Genomic DNA, 7,235 nt, shown 5'->3' with positions numbered 1-7,235 from the left:
TATATATATACATATTATATATGATGTTCTTACAAATTTGCATATATTTTGTACTCTGCCACTTAACCTGTTCTGTTAAGATGTCTAATTAGGTTGCTTTGTGCTCTCAAAACATTTATTTCCATATTGTTTTTCTGCTAGCCGGCAAAAGGTATTATTTTGGCAATACATTTTATCGTTTTTCATGTATGTATTTATTCCTAGCTAACATGGTAAATGCCCATTTGTTTTTGCTTGAATTCTTCTGGTGATAAGTAAATTCCAAATTGTTTCACAAATCTTTTCATGCCACAAAATCCATCGCCGACTACATTTTCAGCATCATTCCATGCTGATAACATAAAATTCTAGTGTAGATACAGCAACTGTGTACAAATATAGTTGCAAATCTGATTCAGACAAAATAAAGGTAGCTGTTCGAAAAGCATGAGAGAAAAAAAAATATTTACAGACAAAATTTTATTTCCTAAAGTGGATGTTATAAGGAAATCACTACAGGGAAACTGGAGTGTAAAGAGAAGAAAAGGACTCATTGCTCCAAACTATTTACCTCTTGTTAAATTATGAACTATCATGTCCCGCTTTTATTACCAGTGGCTAGTCCTAGACAAAATGTCCAGGTTTCAATAAAAAAAACAACAGTGTTTATGAGTCTTTGAGGAAGGTGTTTTATGCAGCAGTAAAAATATAGTGTAAGATGGTACATTTTGCTTTATGCACAGACTGGAAGCACATATATCTTTGAAGTTTGATAGGGCAGACACAGTAGGGATCTGTCCTTTTTGTCAGGTAATGTTTCCTTGCTCTTGATGAAGCCGCTTTAGATTAACACTGACTTGTGCGCTTTGTAACATGGGCTATGACTTTGTTCAGAGAGCGCAAGATTAAAATGACTACTTCAAAGGTAGGCTCCTGCTCTGTAGAGAGATACAGGAACCTGCACGGTTGGGATCTGCCAAGATTAAGACCCTGAAAATGTGTGCCTCAGGTGTCTGCGGATCAGAATTTTCTCTCCAGCTGTTTCATTGGTCCACCTTAATCAATTAGAAGTTGAACCACTTAAAAGGCAATAGAAGCAAATGGAAGCAGGCTGACAAATTCATACAAAACATACACTCACACCTTGCTGGCCATCTGGTGCATTCATTTTTTTTTTTCTAAAAGCTCCCGAGATGCCAACACAAAAGCCTCATTTGTTCTAGTTCTGAGAATGGAAACCCCCTTCTGGTGCTTATGCTGTTACTTATCCAATAAAAAGCTAGCCAAAACTCAGTTAGCATCAGGTGGAATAAACAGACCATGCAGGGCAGCAAAAGACATTCAGAATATACAATGAACTATTCTTTGTTTGTCATTGTTATGAAGCAATGCTAGAATATATTGGATCTCTTGTAAAGTCAAGTCTGTGTATTTCATACAAAAGCATAATGTAAGCTAGCAATGAGACCATTTTTTGCGTTTGATGACCCATGTAGTGCATGCTATGCTAAGGATGGCCACACAAAGCACAATGAAAACTGGCAATGAGACCAATTCTCACTTTAGATGGTTCATGCCATGTCTGTTACGTTATGGATGAGCACACAAAGCACAATAAAAACTGGCAATAAGACCAATTCTCACTTTTGATGGTCCTTCCCTTGAATGCCATGCTAGGGATGGCCATGCAAAGCACAATGAAAATTGCCAACAAGATTGTGTACTGTATTGTACACTGCCCTGCTCATGTGCACCTTTCCCTTTGCTTGTTACACTTGGAGCAGTCATACACTGGAAGTCTTGAGCTGCCTTGCGAAGATGTTGCATGGGCTTCTGGTGTGTTGATGCACTATTAAAAAGGCTGCTTCCAGGTGAGCCTACTTTCTCTTTGTGAATTGCTGTCAGGGATGAGGCTCGGGCTTGGGTCTAACATGGGTTCAAAGCAAATCCTGTCTGTTTGGGATTCTCCGACCCACCAAACTAATGTGGGAATTGGCCCACCTAAATTCATTGTAATAATAGTGCACTGCAAGAACCTTTAAACGTAGGTCAGCTGGCTTAGAAGGGCCGATAATGGGGGCTTTTAGCATGTTCCAGACCACTCACTATAAAAAGGGGGGGGAAAGGGCGCAGAGCAGCCGTAGTGTCAGTGTATTGGAAACTGTAACGGGGAAAAGAGAGGGAAAGCTAACAAACTGCATACGGTAAAATTAGGGTCAATTTGGAATGTGCAATTAATTTTGATTGCTGGCCCCACTAACAATTAATCTCTTTGCTGTTATTTTTATATTGTTATATTTTTCATTAATTTTATATTGTAGTTCAGTTATGGTCAGTGGCCACTTTTAGTTGCTTTTCTATTCATAACACTTTTTTTTTTGCTGCAAGACTTCACTTTTAAAAAAATGGGCTTTTGTTTTGGGGGGCAATATTTTTGGGTTTGGGGAGATTTTTGTTATTAGGATATTTTGTGGGTTACACTGCTTTTTTGTGCTGCAAATCTTTTTTTTTGTGGTGGAACTTTGGGGTATTACATTTTTTTGAGGGTTTCTTGATATTATTGTATGGTGCTAGGGCCTTTTGTAAGTTTGGGGTGCTCAACGTTTAGCATAATTTTTGCTTCCAATCTGCTCTAGTAGCTGTCGTTTGTTTGCAGCACACTTGGTGAAGGTTAGGCATACACTAGTTGAGCCTATTATCCCTGATTAAAACTGTCCTGCTGCTGGTTAATTTTACACTGCTGTATCCTCTGCAGTATCTTAATTCTTCTAGTAAAAACCCTAGCTTTTCTGTTTAGTAAATATGGGGCCTAGCCTTGCTTTTTAAAATTATCAAGGTGCTGGTCAATTTTACACTTTTGTGTCATCTGCGCTCTCTTCATTCTTGCAGCCTGTGTTCTTTGTCGCTAGTAAAGAGGCCCAGGCTTGCATATTACAATTGTCGTGCAGCTTGCAAATTTTTTGCTGCTGTATCATCTGCAGTTTTTATTTTTTTATAGTAAAATCCCCACCTGTGCTCTTTGTCTCTAGTACATTTAAGGCCATTTAAAATCGTCCTCCTGACGTCCAGTTTTATACTACTGTGTCAGCTGCGGTCTTTTAATTCTCGTATTAAACACCTGACTGTAGTCTTTTCTCTAGTACATTTTGGCCAATTCTCCCTCATTTAAAATGTCCTGCTGCGGGCTGCTGGCCTATTTTACACCTCTGTATTATCTGAAGTCCCCTAATTCTTAATGAGATTTTAATATACAGGTGAAACTCGAATAATTAGAATATCGTGCAAAGTTCATTTATTTCACTAATGCAACTTAAAAGGTGAAACTAATATATGAGATAGATTCATTACATGCAAAGCAAGATAATTAAAGCCGTGATTTGTCATAATTGTGATGATTATGGCTTACAGCTCATGAAAACCCCAAGAACCCCGAATCCACAATCTCAGAAAATGAGAATATTACAATCAATAAAACAAGGATTGTACATAGAACAATATCGGACCTCTGAAAAGTACAAGCATGCATATGTACTCAGTACTTGGTTTGGGCCCCTTTTGCAGCAATTACTGCCATTACTTTTGCACGATATTCTAATTATTCGAGTTTCACCTGTATTCTGTATCAGATTTGATGTGAAGGGAGTTGGAAAGGATTAGAGCCTTTCTTAATCACTGTCCCTGTCCCACTGGGGAGATTCACTCTTTCTATTTGTCTGTGTGACTAGGGATAAGATTGAAGTTTGCTGCTACCATGACTGAAACATTTGCAGGTTCACTGACAGAAATAGGGAACAAACTATAATGTAGTGCATATCCTTTGTCTTGGTCAGCTAGGTCACAACAACCAATAATTTGAAGGAATAGATAACCCAGCCCCTCTCTGTAAAAGACTGGGCTCACAGCAGCCAAATTGTGAGTGTGTTTTGGAACTGCTAGGGAGGGAACTGACAGCTTTACGATATATAGGGAAAGATAATTCCTTTATTTTTGGGGGGGGGGGGGCATTGGTACATGTCCCCCATGGCAATGCCTGGGATTCATGTGTTTTGTTTGACAACAACTTGCTTATTAGCCCTACAAACTGCCAGAATTGGGTAACAAGATTTAATCCCCCATAGACTTCAATGGGCTTTGCCGCATTCATAAACTTCACGCAAGATCACATACCACTAAAATATTTTATTTATCCAGCACTGATAAAACAGAATGAAACTAAGTGACTTTAGAAGCACCATGAGTTCTTGAACACTGCAGGAGAAAAAAGGTACCAGCATCTCCATTCACTACCTTAATGATAGAAAAGATTGAAGTCAACAAGGCTAATCAGATTTATAGGAATAATTGAGGTCAACGTGAAAGGGACAGAGAGAGTGAGAGAGGGAGAGAATTACTTTGTATTAAATACAAATGAAATTATAATCTTCTCTCCAGGAATGATAACTATCATGCAAACACAAGGAACAACCCGACTGATTTAGATATTTTTTTTATCTAAATAACAATAGACGGGGAAGTAAGAGCAGCATATACAAAACCCTTTAACACTTCTCTGTAAAATGAGCAGAGGGATTCAGAGCAGAACAAAGCCAGTCCACCCAGAGTTCTCTCTAAACCATGCTAATATCACTTTCTTAAGGAATTAATTTCCTGCCTGAATAAGTCATGAAAAGGGAATTATTCCCCTCTTTGATATTGAGACTGGTATTGTGGACTGAATGTTACGATACTTCTTCCAACATAACTCCAGGTTTTCATTTTACGGTGTAGAAATGTAAGAAAGTTGTGATAAAATGTATAGATGAAAGAAGCCAAGCAGCACTTCCAGTGCTACAGTCTTCCAGTGCTACAGTATGTATTGGCCTCCAGTATGTATTATTCTCCATAGCAGGAGCACTACCCATGAAAAAAACAGAGGGATGGTTGCAGTATTAATACCAACAGATACAGATAAGAGAATTTATAGCATATGTAAACACTTTGTTGAGCTCTTGTTATAATAAACTGAAATAGAGAATACTGTATGTAATTTGAAAAGAATCACCATTGTTGTTTATTATTGACAGCCATGTCAATCTCTTGAGGTTCTCTGGTGATTTCCTTGACACACTTAGATTGTCATATAATTTTGTGCTTCCTCAGCCCTTGTTATTTTCTGTTATTTTCATTACACTGCTTTGTATTAATTGCATATTATTATGTTATTGTGTATGCCTGAAATCTATCGGTAGTTTAGCACTACAAAAACTTGTTTTTCTGTATACATTTGGTATATTCTACTGTTTTCCCCTCTTGTTTAGTGCCCCATGGTATTGTCCTAGATAGACCCCCCCTGCTTCTTACACATTCGCTCATTTGTATTGTTAGCTCCCATTGCATACACTTGGCCTGGAGGATTTATTGTGTTTTTACACTTCATGTGACCAGTGTACGTCCTCTGTAATGTACTCTGAGATGTAAGCTTCTGTACAGCAATGCAGAATAGCACCAACTATGTAGGACTACAAGTCCCAGCAATGCATTATAGTGGGGGGGGGGGCTGCTGGTGGCATTCTGCATAGCTGACTTATTATAATGTATTGCTGGGACTTGTAGTCCCGCATAGCTGGTGGCATTCTGCATTGCTGTATGATGATTATACAGCAATGCAGAATAGCTCCAACTATGTGGGACTACAAGTCCCAGCAATGCATTCAATTTTAAGTAGGGATACACCACTGCCAATACTGGGCATTTTCACAAGTACTCACACTCGTGAAAATGCCCCGATACTAAACGCAGATACCGGGGTTCTGTCGAGAACGTCGACGTAGTCGAATTTGCCGACCTCATCATATGCGCTTGCGCACAGATCAGTATTATCGAGGAAACCAGGATTTATTCACAAAGTATTTTGTTTAAATAGTTAATTGTGACCGTTAATAATATTCCATCCATCATTTACTGCCATCCGTCATTTACTGCCATGGACGGCATATTATTAACTGTCACAATTAACCATTACAAACGAATACTTTGTAAATAAATGCCATTTTCCTCGGTAATCCCATCTGTGCGCAAGTGCAGATACTGGATCGGTGTTCTCAATAGAACACTGCACTAAAATTTTAAACAAGCGGCTGCCGAGGTCCCGCGCTTGCTGGGGACCTCGCCAGCCTTCCTGTTAACATGCGGTGCCATGGTGGTTGGGGGGCGTTCATGGTTCCTTGCACCGGGGCACTGAAGGTTCTAATTACCCCTCTGATGAGAACTACTGTCCCTGGATGCAGAGATGCCTTGCTGCTTAGCTGGGGCCAAAGGGTGATGAGCAAAACGCTCCAGACGAGCAGCTGTATCCCTGCCCCTGTCCCGATCTCTGTCTCATGCTGGCTTGCTCGGGGGCTGGTGCGGGGAACTTGCGCTGCCGCCATCTTGAGCCGCGAGGCATGCGAGCAGGCTGCCTTTCTTCTTAGTCATCCCCACGGAGCATGATGGTCGCTCATGGCACAAAGGGGTGACCCAGGGTACGTCAGAGAGCAGCAGCTGCAAGCTAGTGAAGAGTGGACGAATGAATGAAAGGATACACCAGCGGATGAAAATCAGGATAAACGGTGAGAGTTAAAATATTTATTAAGAATAGTGTCCACAGGAACAAGCAGAATCATAAACCAGAACAAGCCAGAGTCAGAAGCCGGAGTGGGTAGTCGTCCAAGCCAAGTCAGGAACACAGAGATCAGCGTCGTCAGGAACAAGCCATGAGTAGTGATGGGCTCAGGCATGTTCGCAGTTCCACGTGCCGAGCCCGCCAGGAAGCTGACAGCGCCGCAGCGCCAATCACAGGTACTGAGACATTATCCGGTCCGCAGCTGCAGAGATCGGGATATGTCTCAGTGCCTGTGATTGGCGCTGCGGCGCTATCGGCGCGTGGAGCTGCGAACACGTCCAATTCATCCAGTGTCTCCTTTTGGGGCTGAGCTTTAACTGGTAAATTATATCAACATGCCCTAGATGCAGTGGTACAAAATATAGCTGCCATAGTAACGTGAGCCTCATAAACTTTCTCCAAACATGCCTTTCACAGGACCTATGAAAAGGTATCTTCCCAGGCTCTAATCATTCTGACAGGAATAGACAGAACCCTTGTGTATCAGCCCCTTAATTAAAACCGATAAGTTTAGATGTTTATTTTATCAGAGTCCAACAGGAGATTGGAAAAGAAGATTTGCCTAATTCTGTTCTTCTTACATTTGCAAACACCTTTTTAGATGCTCTCATGTGTA

This window comes from Nanorana parkeri, unplaced genomic scaffold, assembly GCF_000935625.1.
Source record: "Nanorana parkeri isolate BGI_ZX_2015 unplaced genomic scaffold, ASM93562v1 scaffold1832, whole genome shotgun sequence".
NCBI classification, from domain to species: Eukaryota; Metazoa; Chordata; class Amphibia; order Anura; family Dicroglossidae; genus Nanorana; species Nanorana parkeri.
This window is presented reverse-complemented; position numbering follows the sequence as displayed.